The sequence below is a fragment of the Electrophorus electricus genome, chromosome 13 (assembly GCF_041902795.1).
Source record: "Electrophorus electricus isolate QZ-2024a chromosome 13, ASM4190279v1, whole genome shotgun sequence".
Taxonomy (NCBI): Eukaryota; Metazoa; Chordata; class Actinopteri; order Gymnotiformes; family Gymnotidae; genus Electrophorus; species Electrophorus electricus.
In genome coordinates, this window is record NC_137509.1 from 20,735,253 (window position 1) to 20,748,335 (window position 13,083).

A 13,083-nucleotide genomic window follows, 5' to 3' on the forward strand; every position below is an offset into this window, starting at 1 on the left:
ATGCTGTAAGTTTTTTTTGCATCACTTTCATTTACTCTCCAACTCACATGCCTGAATGTGAAGTGCAGTGATTCATCAAAAAACTATATGTTAGCACATTGGACTACGAGATGCTGTAAGCTTCTCTTGCATCACTTTAATTTACTGTCAAGATGACATGCTAGGATGTGAAATGCAGTGATTAATTAAACAAACTATCTGTTAGCACCTGGGAATAGCAGATGCTGTAAGTTTTTGTTGCATCACTTTACTTTAATCTGCAACTGACAAGCTTGTATGTGAAGTGTACAGATTAAATAGAAATATTTTAGTACCAGGGAATAGCAGGTGCTGTAAGATTGTTTGCATCCCTTTAATTTATGTTCAATCTATCATGTTCAAATTTGAAGTGCAGTGAATAATTAGTGCCTCAGTATACCAGCTCCGTATTGTAAGCTTTTATTGCATCATTTAATTACATTCAAGATAACATTCTAGAATGTCAAGTGCAGGGATTAATAAAAAAAATTGTCAGATTGGTCTTTGATCATATTTGCTATGATTAGGCAATTTGAGTAAGTGTTTAAGGCTTACGGCCACACCAGCTTGAGAACGCCCAATCTCATCTGACCTTGGAAGCTAAGCAAGTTTGGGCCTGAATAGTACTGAGGTGAGACCCTACCTAGGAATACCAGGTGCTGTAAGCTTTTCTTGCATCACTTTAATTTACTTTCAAGCTGACATGCTCAAATGTGAAGTGCAGTGATTAATAAAAAAAACTATCTGTTAGCACCTGGGAATAGCAGATGCTGTAAGTTTTTTTTGCATCACTTTCATTTACTCTCCAACTCACATGCCTGAATGTGAAGTGCAGTGATTCCTCAAAAATCTATCTGTTAGCACCTTGGACTACGAGATGCTGTAAGCTTCTCTTGCATCACTTTAATTTACTTTCAAGATGACATGCTAGGATGTGAAGTGCAGTGATTAATTAAAAAAACTATCTGTTAGCACCTGGGAATAGCAAATGCTGTAAGTTTTTGTTGCATCACTTTACTTTAATCTGCAACTGACAAGCTTGTATGTGAAGTGTACAGATTAAATAGAAATATTTTAGTACCAGGGAATAGCAGGTGCTGTAAGATTGTATTGCATCCCTTTAATTTATGTTCAAGCTATCATGTTCAAATTTGAAGTGCAGTGAATAATTAACTCAAACTATCTGTTAGCACCTGGGAATAGCAGATGCTGTAAGTTTTTTTTGCATCACTTTCATTTACTCTCCAACTCACATGCCTGAATGTGAAGTGCAGTGATTCATCAAAAAACTATATGTTAGCACATTGGACTACGAGATGCTGTAAGCTTCTCTTGCATCACTTTAATTTACTGTCAAGATGACATGCTAGGATGTGAAATGCAGTGATTAATTAAAAAAACTATCTGTTAGCACCTGGGAATAGCAGATGCTGTAAGTTTTTGTTGCATCACTTTACTTTAATCTGCAACTGACAAGCTTGTTTGTGAAGTGTACAGATTAAATAGAAATATTTTAGTACCAGGGAATAGCAGGTGCTGTAAGATTGTATTGCATCCCTTTAATTTATGTTCAAGCTATCATGTTCAAATTTGAAGTGCAATGAATAATTAACTCAAACTATCTGTTAGCACCTGGGAATAGCAGATGCTGTAAGTTTTTTTTGCATCACTTTCATTTACTCTCCAACTCACATGCCTGAATGTGAAGTGCAGTGATTCATCAAAAAACTATATGTTAGCACATTGGACTACGAGATGCTGTAAGCTTCTCTTGCATCACTTTAATTTACTGTCAAGATGACATGCTAGGATGTGAAATGCAGTGATTAATTAAAAAAACTATCTGTTAGCACCTGGGAATAGCAGATGCTGTAAGTTTTTGTTGCATCACTTTACTTTAATCTGCAACTGACAAGCTTGTATGTGAAGTGTACAGATTAAATAGAAATATTTTAGTACCAGGGAATAGCAGGTGCTGTAAGATTGTTTGCATCCCTTTAATTTATGTTCAAGCTATCATGTTCAAATTTGAAGTGCAGTGAATAATTAGTGCCTCCGTATACCAGCTCCGTATTGTAAGCTTTTATTGCATCATTTAATTACATTCAAGATAACATTCTAGAATGTCAAGTGCAGGGATTAATAAAAAAAATTGTCAGATTGGTCTTTGATCATATTTGCTATGATTAGGCAATTTGAGTAAGTGCTTAAGGCTTACGGCGACACCAGCTTGAGAACGCCCAATCTCATCTGACCTTCGAAGCTAAGCAAGTTTGGGCCTGAATAGTACTGAGGTGGGACCCTACCTAGGAATACCAGGTGCTGTAAGCTTTTCTTGCATCACTTTAATTTACTTTCAAGCTGACATGCTCAAATGTGAAGTGCAGTGATTAATAAAAAAACTATCTGTTAGCATCTGGGAATAGCAGATGCTGTAAGTTTTTTTTGCATCACTCTCATTTAATCTCCAACTCACATGCCTGAATGTGAAGTGCAGTGATTCCTCAAAAATCTATCTGTTAGCACCTTGGACTATGAGATGCTGTAAGCTTCTCTTGCATCACTTTAATTTACTTTCAAGATGACATGCTAGGATGTGAAGTGCAGTGATTAATTAAAAAAACTATCTGTTAGCACCTGGGAATAGCAAATGCTGTAAGTTTTTGTTGCATCACTTTACTTTAATCTGCAACTGACAAGCTTGTATGTGAAGTGTACAGATTAAATAGAAATATTTTAGTACCAGGGAATAGCAGGTGCTGTAAGATTGTATTGCATCCCTTTAATTTATGTTCAAGCTATCATGTTCAAATTTGAAGTGCAATGAATAATTAACTCAAACTATCTGTTAGCACCTGGGAATAGCAGATGCTGTAAGTTTTTTTTGCATCACTTTCATTTACTCTCCAACTCACATGCCTGAATGTGAAGTGCAGTGATTCATCAAAAAACTATATGTTAGCACATTGGACTACGAGATGCTGTAAGCTTCTCTAGCATCACTTTAATTTACTGTCAAGATGACATGCTAGGATGTGAAATGCAGTGATTAATTAAAAAAACTATCTGTTAGCACCTGGGAATAGCAGATGCTGTAAGTTTTTGTTGCATCACTTTACTTTAATCTGCAACTGACAAGCTTGTATGTGAAGTGTACAGATTAAATAGAAATATTTTAGTACCAGGGAATAGCAGGTGCTGTAAGATTGTTTGCATCCCTTTAATTTATGTTCAAGCTATCATGTTCAAATTTGAAGTGCAGTGAATAATTAGTGCCTCCGTATACCAGCTCCGTATTGTAAGCTTTTATTGCATCATTTAATTACATTCAAGATAACATTCTAGAATGTCAAGTGCAGGGATTAATAAAAAAAATTGTCAGATTGGTCTTTGATCATATTTGCTATGATTAGGCAATTTGAGTAAGTGTTTAAGGCTTACGGCCACACCAGATTGAGAACGCCCAATCTCATCTGACCTTGGAAGCTAAGCAAGTTTGGGCCTGAATAGTACTGAGGTGGGACCCTACCTAGGAATACCAGGTGCTGTAAGCTTTTCTTGCATCACTTTAATTTACTTTCAAGCTGACATGCTCAAATGTGAAGTGCAGTGATTAATAAAAAAAACTATCTGTTAGCACCTGGGAATAGCAGATGCTGTAAGTTTTTTTTGCATCACTTTCATTTACTCTCCAACTCACATGCCTGAATGTGAAGTGCAGTGATTCCTCAAAAATCTATCTGTTAGCACCTTGGACTACGAGATGCTGTAAGCTTCTCTTGCATCACTTTAATTTACTTTCAAGATGACATGCTAGGATGTGAAGTGCAGTGATTAATTAAAAAAACTATCTGTTAGCACCTGGGAATAGCAAATGCTGTAAGTTTTTGTTGCATCACTTTACTTTAATCTGCAACTGACAAGCTTGTATGTGAAGTGTACAGATTAAATAGAAATATTTTAGTACCAGGGAATAGCAGGTGCTGTAAGATTGTATTGCATCCCTTTAATTTATGTTCAAGCTATCATGTTCAAATTTGAAGTGCAGTGAATAATTAACTCAAACTATCTGTTAGCACCTGGGAATAGCAGATGCTGTAAGTTTTTTTTGCATCACTTTCATTTACTCTCCAACTCACATGCCTGAATGTGAAGTGCAGTGATTCATCACAAAACTATATGTTAGCACATTGGACTACGAGATGCTGTAAGCTTCTCTTGCATCACTTTAATTTACTGTCAAGATGACATGCTAGGATGTGAAATGCAGTGATTAATTAAAAAAACTATCTGTTAGCACCTGGGAATAGCAGATGCTGTAAGTTTTTGTTGCATCACTTTACTTTAATCTGCAACTGACAAGCTTGTATGTGAAGTGTACAGATTAAATAGAAATATTTTAGTACCAGGGAATAGCAGGTGCTGTAAGATTGTTTGCATCCCTTTAATTTATGTTCAAGCTATCATGTTCAAATTTGAAGTGCAGTGAATAATTAGTGCCTCCGTATACCAGCTCCGTATTGTAAGCTTTTATTGCATCATTTAATTACATTCAAGATAACATTCTAGAATGTCAAGTGCAGGGATTAATAAAAAAAATTGTCAGATTGGTCTTTGATCATATTTGCTATGATTAGGCAATTTGAGTAAGTGTTTAAGGCTTACGGCCACACCAGCTTGAGAACGCCCAATCTCATCTGACCTTGGAAGCTAAGCAAGTTTGGGCCTGAATAGTACTGAGGTGGGACCCTACCTAGGAATACCAGGTGCTGTAAGCTTTTCTTGCATCACTTTAATTTACTTTCAAGCTGACATGCTCAAATGTGAAGTGCAGTGATTAATAAAAAAAACTATCTGTTAGCACCTGGGAATAGCAGATGCTGTAAGTTTTTTTTGCATCACTTTCATTTACTCTCCAACTCACATGCCTGAATGTGAAGTGCAGTGATTCCTCAAAAATCTATCTGTTAGCACCTTGGACTACGAGATGCTGTAAGCTTCTCTTGCATCACTTTAATTTACTTTCAAGATGACATGCTAGGATGTGAAGTGCAGTGATTAATTAAAAAAACTATCTGTTAGCACCTGGGAATAGCAAATGCTGTAAGTTTTTGTTGCATCACTTTACTTTAATCTGCAACTGACAAGCTTGTATGTGAAGTGTACAGATTAAATAGAAATATTTTAGTACCAGGGAATAGCAGGTGCTGTAAGATTGTTTGCATCCCTTTAATTTATGTTCAATCTATCATGTTCAAATTTGAAGTGCAGTGAATAATTAGTGCCTCAGTATACCAGCTCCGTATTGTAAGCTTTTATTGCATCATTTAATTACATTCAAGATAACATTCTAGAATGTCAAGTGCAGGGATTAATAAAAAAAATTGTCAGATTGGTCTTTGATCATATTTGCTATGATTAGGCAATTTGAGTAAGTGTTTAAGGCTTACGGCCACACCAGCTTGAGAACGCCCAATCTCATCTGACCTTGGAAGCTAAGCAAGTTTGGGCCTGAATAGTACTGAGGTGGGACCCTACCTAGGAATACCAGGTGCTGTAAGCTTTTCTTGCATCACTTTAATTTACTTTCAAGCTGACATGCTCAAATGTGAAGTGCAGTGATTAATAAAAAAAACTATCTGTTAGCACCTGGGAATAGCAGATGCTGTAAGTTTTTTTTGCATCACTTTCATTTACTCTCCAACTCACATGCCTGAATGTGAAGTGCAGTGATTCCTCAAAAATCTATCTGTTAGCACCTTGGACTACGAGATGCTGTAAGCTTCTCTTGCATCACTTTAATTTACTTTCAAGATGACATGCTAGGATGTGAAGTGCAGTGATTAATTAAAAAAACTATCTGTTAGCACCTGGGAATAGCAAATGCTGTAAGTTTTTGTTGCATCACTTTACTTTAATCTGCAACTGACAAGCTTGTATGTGAAGTGTACAGATTAAATAGAAATATTTTAGTACCAGGGAATAGCAGGTGCTGTAAGATTGTATTGCATCCCTTTAATTTATGTTCAATCTATCATGTTCAAATTTGAAGTGCAGTGAATAATTAGTGCCTCAGTATACCAGCTCCGTATTGTAAGCTTTTATTGCATCATTTAATTACATTCAAGATAACATTCTAGAATGTCAAGTGCAGGGATTAATAAAAAAAATTGTCAGATTGGTCTTTGATCATATTTGCTATGATTAGGCAATTTGAGTAAGTGTTTAAGGCTTACGGCCACACCAGCTTGAGAACGCCCAATCTCATCTGACCTTGGAAGCTAAGCAAGTTTGGGCCTGAATAGTACTGAGGTGGGACCCTACCTAGGAATACCAGGTGCTGTAAGCTCTTCTTGCATCACTTTAATTTACTTTCAAGCTGACATGCTCAAATGTGAAGTGCAGTGATTAATAAAAAAAACTATCTGTTAGCACCTGGGAATAGCAGATGCTGTAAGTTTTTTTTGCATCACTTTCATTTACTCTCCAACTCACATGCCTGAATGTGAAGTGCAGTGATTCCTCAAAAATCTATCTGTTAGCACCTTGGACTACGAGATGCTGTAAGCTTCTCTTGCATCACTTTAATTTACTTTCAAGATGACATGCTAGGATGTGAAGTGCAGTGATTAATTAAAAAAACTATCTGTTAGCACCTGGGAATAGCAAATGCTGTAAGTTTTTGTTGCATCACTTTACTTTAATCTGCAACTGACAAGCTTGTATGTGAAGTGTACATATTAAATAGAAATATTTTAGTACCAGGGAATAGCAGGTGCTGTAAGATTGTATTGCATCCCTTTAATTTATATTCAAGCTATCATGTTCAAATTTGAAGTGCAGTGAATAATTAACTCAAACTATCTGTTAGCACCTGGGAATAGCAGATGCTGTAAGTTTTTTTTGCATCACTTTCATTTACTCTCCAACTCACATGCCTGAATGTGAAGTGCAGTGATTCATCACAAAACTATATGTTAGCACATTGGACTACGAGATGCTGTAAGCTTCTCTTGCATCACTTTAATTTACTGTCAAGATGACATGCTAGGATGTGAAATGCAGTGATTAATTAAAAAAACTATCTGTTAGCACCTGGGAATAGCAGATGCTGTAAGTTTTTGTTGCATCACTTTACTTTAATCTGCAACTGACAAGCTTGTATGTGAAGTGTACAGATTAAATAGAAATATTTTAGTACCAGGGAATAGCAGGTGCTGTAAGATTGTTTGCATCCCTTTAATTTATGTTCAAGCTATCATGTTCAAATTTGAAGTGCAGTGAATAATTAGTGCCTCCGTATACCAGCTCCGTATTGTAAGCTTTTATTGCATCATTTAATTACATTCAAGATAACATTCTAGAATGTCAAGTGCAGGGATTAATAAAAAAAATTGTCAGATTGGTCTTTGATCATATTTGCTATGATTAGGCAATTTGAGTAAGTGTTTAAGGCTTACGGCCACACCAGCTTGAGAACGCCCAATCTCATCTGACCTTGGAAGCTAAGCAAGTTTGGGCCTGAATAGTACTGAGGTGGGACCCTACCTAGGAATACCAGGTGCTGTAAGCTTTTCTTGCATCACTTTAATTTACTTTCAAGCTGACATGCTCAAATGTGAAGTGCAGTGATTAATAAAAAAAACTATCTGTTAGCACCTGGGAATAGCAGATGCTGTAAGTTTTTTTTGCATCACTTTCATTTACTCTCCAACTCACATGCCTGAATGTGAAGTGCAGTGATTCCTCAAAAATCTATCTGTTAGCACCTTGGACTACGAGATGCTGTAAGCTTCTCTTGCATCACTTTAATTTACTTTCAAGATGACATGCTAGGATGTGAAGTGCAGTGATTAATTAAAAAAACTATCTGTTAGCACCTGGGAATAGCAAATGCTGTAAGTTTTTGTTGCATCACTTTACTTTAATCTGCAACTGACAAGCTTGTATGTGAAGTGTACAGATTAAATAGAAATATTTTAGTACCAGGGAATAGCAGGTGCTGTAAGATTGTTTGCATCCCTTTAATTTATGTTCAATCTATCATGTTCAAATTTGAAGTGCAGTGAATAATTAGTGCCTCAGTATACCAGCTCCGTATTGTAAGCTTTTATTGCATCATTTAATTACATTCAAGATAACATTCTAGAATGTCAAGTGCAGGGATTAATAAAAAAAATTGTCAGATTGGTCTTTGATCATATTTGCTATGATTAGGCAATTTGAGTAAGTGTTTAAGGCTTACGGCCACACCAGCTTGAGAACGCCCAATCTCATCTGACCTTGGAAGCTAAGCAAGTTTGGGCCTGAATAGTACTGAGGTGGGACCCTACCTAGGAATACCAGGTGCTGTAAGCTTTTCTTGCATCACTTTAATTTACTTTCAAGCTGACATGCTCAAATGTGAAGTGCAGTGATTAATAAAAAAAACTATCTGTTAGCACCTGGGAATAGCAGATGCTGTAAGTTTTTTTTGCATCACTTTCATTTACTCTCCAACTCACATGCCTGAATGTGAAGTGCAGTGATTCATCACAAAACTATATGTTAGCACATTGGACTACGAGATGCTGTAAGCTTCTCTTGCATCACTTTAATTTACTGTCAAGATGACATGCTAGGATGTGAAATGCAGTGATTAATTAAAAAAACTATCTGTTAGCACCTGGGAATAGCAGATGCTGTAAGTTTTTGTTGCATCACTTTACTTTAATCTGCAACTGACAAGCTTGTATGTGAAGTGTACAGATTAAATAGAAATATTTTAGTACCAGGGAATAGCAGGTGCTGTAAGATTGTTTGCATCCCTTTAATTTATGTTCAAGCTATCATGTTCAAATTTGAAGTGCAGTGAATAATTAGTGCCTCCGTATACCAGCTCCGTATTGTAAGCTTTTATTGCATCATTTAATTACATTCAAGATAACATTCTAGAATGTCAAGTGCAGGGATTAATAAAAAAAATTGTCAGATTGGTCTTTGATCATATTTGCTATGATTAGGCAATTTGAGTAAGTGTTTAAGGCTTACGGCCACACCAGCTTGAGAACGCCCAATCTCATCTGACCTTGGAAGCTAAGCAAGTTTGGGCCTGAATAGTACTGAGGTGGGACCCTACCTAGGAATACCAGGTGCTGTAAGCTTTTCTTGCATCACTTTAATTTACTTTCAAGCTGACATGCTCAAATGTGAAGTGCAGTGATTAATAAAAAAAACTATCTGTTAGCACCTGGGAATAGCAGATGCTGTAAGTTTTTTTTGCATCACTTTCATTTACTCTCCAACTCACATGCCTGAATGTGAAGTGCAGTGATTCCTCAAAAATCTATCTGTTAGCACCTTGGACTACGAGATGCTGTAAGCTTCTCTTGCATCACTTTAATTTACTTTCAAGATGACATGCTAGGATGTGAAGTGCAGTGATTAATTAAAAAAACTATCTGTTAGCACCTGGGAATAGCAAATGCTGTAAGTTTTTGTTGCATCACTTTACTTTAATCTGCAACTGACAAGCTTGTATGTGAAGTGTACAGATTAAATAGAAATATTTTAGTACCAGGGAATAGCAGGTGCTGTAAGATTGTTTGCATCCCTTTAATTTATGTTCAATCTATCATGTTCAAATTTGAAGTGCAGTGAATAATTAGTGCCTCAGTATACCAGCTCCGTATTGTAAGCTTTTATTGCATCATTTAATTACATTCAAGATAACATTCTAGAATGTCAAGTGCAGGGATTAATAAAAAAAATTGTCAGATTGGTCTTTGATCATATTTGCTATGATTAGGCAATTTGAGTAAGTGTTTAAGGCTTACGGCCACACCAGCTTGAGAACGCCCAATCTCATCTGACCTTGGAAGCTAAGCAAGTTTGGGCCTGAATAGTACTGAGGTGGGACCCTACCTAGGAATACCAGGTGCTGTAAGCTTTTCTTGCATCACTTTAATTTACTTTCAAGCTGACATGCTCAAATGTGAAGTGCAGTGATTAATAAAAAAAACTATCTGTTAGCACCTGGGAATAGCAGATGCTGTAAGTTTTTTTTGCATCACTTTCATTTACTCTCCAACTCACATGCCTGAATGTGAAGTGCAGTGATTCCTCAAAAATCTATCTGTTAGCACCTTGGACTACGAGATGCTGTAAGCTTCTCTTGCATCACTTTAATTTACTTTCAAGATGACATGCTAGGATGTGAAGTGCAGTGATTAATTAAAAAAACTATCTGTTAGCACCTGGGAATAGCAAATGCTGTAAGTTTTTGTTGCATCACTTTACTTTAATCTGCAACTGACAAGCTTGTATGTGAAGTGTACAGATTAAATAGAAATATTTTAGTACCAGGGAATAGCAGGTGCTGTAAGATTGTATTGCATCCCTTTAATTTATGTTCAATCTATCATGTTCAAATTTGAAGTGCAGTGAATAATTAGTGCCTCAGTATACCAGCTCCGTATTGTAAGCTTTTATTGCATCATTTAATTACATTCAAGATAACATTCTAGAATGTCAAGTGCAGGGATTAATAAAAAAAATTGTCAGATTGGTCTTTGATCATATTTGCTATGATTAGGCAATTTGAGTAAGTGTTTAAGGCTTACGGCCACACCAGCTTGAGAACGCCCAATCTCATCTGACCTTGGAAGCTAAGCAAGTTTGGGCCTGAATAGTACTGAGGTGGGACCCTACCTAGGAATACCAGGTGCTGTAAGCTCTTCTTGCATCACTTTAATTTACTTTCAAGCTGACATGCTCAAATGTGAAGTGCAGTGATTAATAAAAAAAACTATCTGTTAGCACCTGGGAATAGCAGATGCTGTAAGTTTTTTTTGCATCACTTTCATTTACTCTCCAACTCACATGCCTGAATGTGAAGTGCAGTGATTCCTCAAAAATCTATCTGTTAGCACCTTGGACTACGAGATGCTGTAAGCTTCTCTTGCATCACTTTAATTTACTTTCAAGATGACATGCTAGGATGTGAAGTGCAGTGATTAATTAAAAAAACTATCTGTTAGCACCTGGGAATAGCAAATGCTGTAAGTTTTTGTTGCATCACTTTACTTTAATCTGCAACTGACAAGCTTGTATGTGAAGTGTACAGATTAAATAGAAATATTTTAGTACCAGGGAATAGCAGGTGCTGTAAGATTGTATTGCATCCCTTTAATTTATGTTCAATCTATCATGTTCAAATTTGAAGTGCAGTGAATAATTAGTGCCTCAGTATACCAGCTCCGTATTGTAAGCTTTTATTGCATCATTTAATTACATTCAAGATAACATTCTAGAATGTCAAGTGCAGGGATTAATAAAAAAAATTGTCAGATTGGTCTTTGATCATATTTGCTATGATTAGGCAATTTGAGTAAGTGTTTAAGGCTTACGGCCACACCAGCTTGAGAACGCCCAATCTCATCTGACCTTGGAAGCTAAGCAAGTTTGGGCCTGAATAGTACTGAGGTGGGACCCTACCTAGGAATACCAGGTGCTGTAAGCTCTTCTTGCATCACTTTAATTTACTTTCAAGCTGACATGCTCAAATGTGAAGTGCAGTGATTAATAAAAAAAACTATCTGTTAGCACCTGGGAATAGCAGATGCTGTAAGTTTTTTTTGCATCACTTTCATTTACTCTCCAACTCACATGCCTGAATGTGAAGTGCAGTGATTCCTCAAAAATCTATCTGTTAGCACCTTGGACTACGAGATGCTGTAAGCTTCTCTTGCATCACTTTAATTTACTTTCAAGATGACATGCTAGGATGTGAAGTGCAGTGATTAATTAAAAAAACTATCTGTTAGCACCTGGGAATAGCAAATGCTGTAAGTTTTTGTTGCATCACTTTACTTTAATCTGCAACTGACAAGCTTGTATGTGAAGTGTACAGATTAAATAGAAATATTTTAGTACCAGGGAATAGCAGGTGCTGTAAGATTGTATTGCATCCCTTTAATTTATATTCAAGCTATCATGTTCAAATTTGAAGTGCAGTGAATAATTAACTCAAACTATCTGTTAGCACCTGGGAATAGCAGATGCTGTAAGTTTTTTTTGCATCACTTTCATTTACTCTCCAACTCACATGCCTGAATGTGAAGTGCAGTGATTCATCACAAAACTATATGTTAGCACATTGGACTACGAGATGCTGTAAGCTTCTCTTGCATCACTTTAATTTACTGTCAAGATGACATGCTAGGATGTGAAATGCAGTGATTAATTAAAAAAACTATCTGTTAGCACCTGGGAATAGCAGATGCTGTAAGTTTTTGTTGCATCACTTTACTTTAATCTGCAACTGACAAGCTTGTTTGTGAAGTGTACAGATTAAATAGAAATATTTTAGTACCAGGGAATAGCAGGTGCTGTAAGATTGTATTGCATCCCTTTAATTTATGTTCAAGCTATCATGTTCAAATTTGAAGTGCAATGAATAATTAACTCAAACTATCTGTTAGCACCTGGGAATAGCAGATGCTGTAAGTTTTTTTTGCATCACTTTCATTTACTCTCCAACTCACATGCCTGAATGTGAAGTGCAGTGATTCATCAAAAAACTATATGTTAGCACATTGGACTACGAGATGCTGTAAGCTTCTCTTGCATCACTTTAATTTACTGTCAAGATGACATGCTAGGATGTGAAATGCAGTGATTAATTAAAAAAACTATCTGTTAGCACCTGGGAATAGCAGATGCTGTAAGTTTTTGTTGCATCACTTTACTTTAATCTGCAACTGACAAGCTTGTATGTGAAGTGTACAGATTAAATAGAAATATTTTAGTACCAGGGAATAGCAGGTGCTGTAAGATTGTATTGCATCCCTTTAATTTATGTTCAAGCTATCATGTTCAAATTTGAAGTGCAGTGAATAATTAACTCAAACTATCTGTTAGCACCTGGGAATAGCAGATGCTGTAAGTTTTTTTTGCATCACTTTCATTTACTCTCCAACTCACATGCCTGAATGTGAAGTGCAGTGATTCATCAAAAAACTATATGTTAGCACATTGGACTACGAGATGCTGTAAGCTTCTCTTGCATCACTTTAATTTACTGTC

At 36.3% G+C, this 13,083-nt stretch overlaps 12 pseudogenes; all 12 read left to right on the forward strand.

Annotated features, from left to right (window-relative positions):
- The first annotated feature begins 567 nt into the window (after positions 1-567).
- Positions 568-686, forward strand: LOC145649241 (5S ribosomal RNA; annotated as a pseudogene).
- Positions 687-2,230: 1,544 nt separating this feature from the next.
- Positions 2,231-2,349, forward strand: LOC145650168 (5S ribosomal RNA; annotated as a pseudogene).
- A 1,104-nt stretch (positions 2,350-3,453) lies between these two features.
- LOC145648839 (5S ribosomal RNA) lies at positions 3,454-3,572 on the forward strand (annotated as a pseudogene).
- Positions 3,573-4,677: 1,105 nt separating this feature from the next.
- Positions 4,678-4,796, forward strand: LOC145646609 (5S ribosomal RNA; annotated as a pseudogene).
- A 666-nt stretch (positions 4,797-5,462) lies between these two features.
- Positions 5,463-5,581, forward strand: LOC145646610 (5S ribosomal RNA; annotated as a pseudogene).
- Positions 5,582-6,248: 667 nt separating this feature from the next.
- LOC145646611 (5S ribosomal RNA) lies at positions 6,249-6,367 on the forward strand (annotated as a pseudogene).
- Positions 6,368-7,472: 1,105 nt separating this feature from the next.
- On the forward strand, positions 7,473-7,591 carry LOC145646613 (5S ribosomal RNA; annotated as a pseudogene).
- Positions 7,592-8,257: 666 nt separating this feature from the next.
- On the forward strand, positions 8,258-8,376 carry LOC145646614 (5S ribosomal RNA; annotated as a pseudogene).
- A 666-nt stretch (positions 8,377-9,042) lies between these two features.
- LOC145646615 (5S ribosomal RNA) lies at positions 9,043-9,161 on the forward strand (annotated as a pseudogene).
- Positions 9,162-9,827: 666 nt separating this feature from the next.
- On the forward strand, positions 9,828-9,946 carry LOC145646616 (5S ribosomal RNA; annotated as a pseudogene).
- A 667-nt stretch (positions 9,947-10,613) lies between these two features.
- On the forward strand, positions 10,614-10,732 carry LOC145646617 (5S ribosomal RNA; annotated as a pseudogene).
- A 667-nt stretch (positions 10,733-11,399) lies between these two features.
- LOC145646619 (5S ribosomal RNA) lies at positions 11,400-11,518 on the forward strand (annotated as a pseudogene).
- Positions 11,519-13,083: the final 1,565 nt, after the last annotated feature.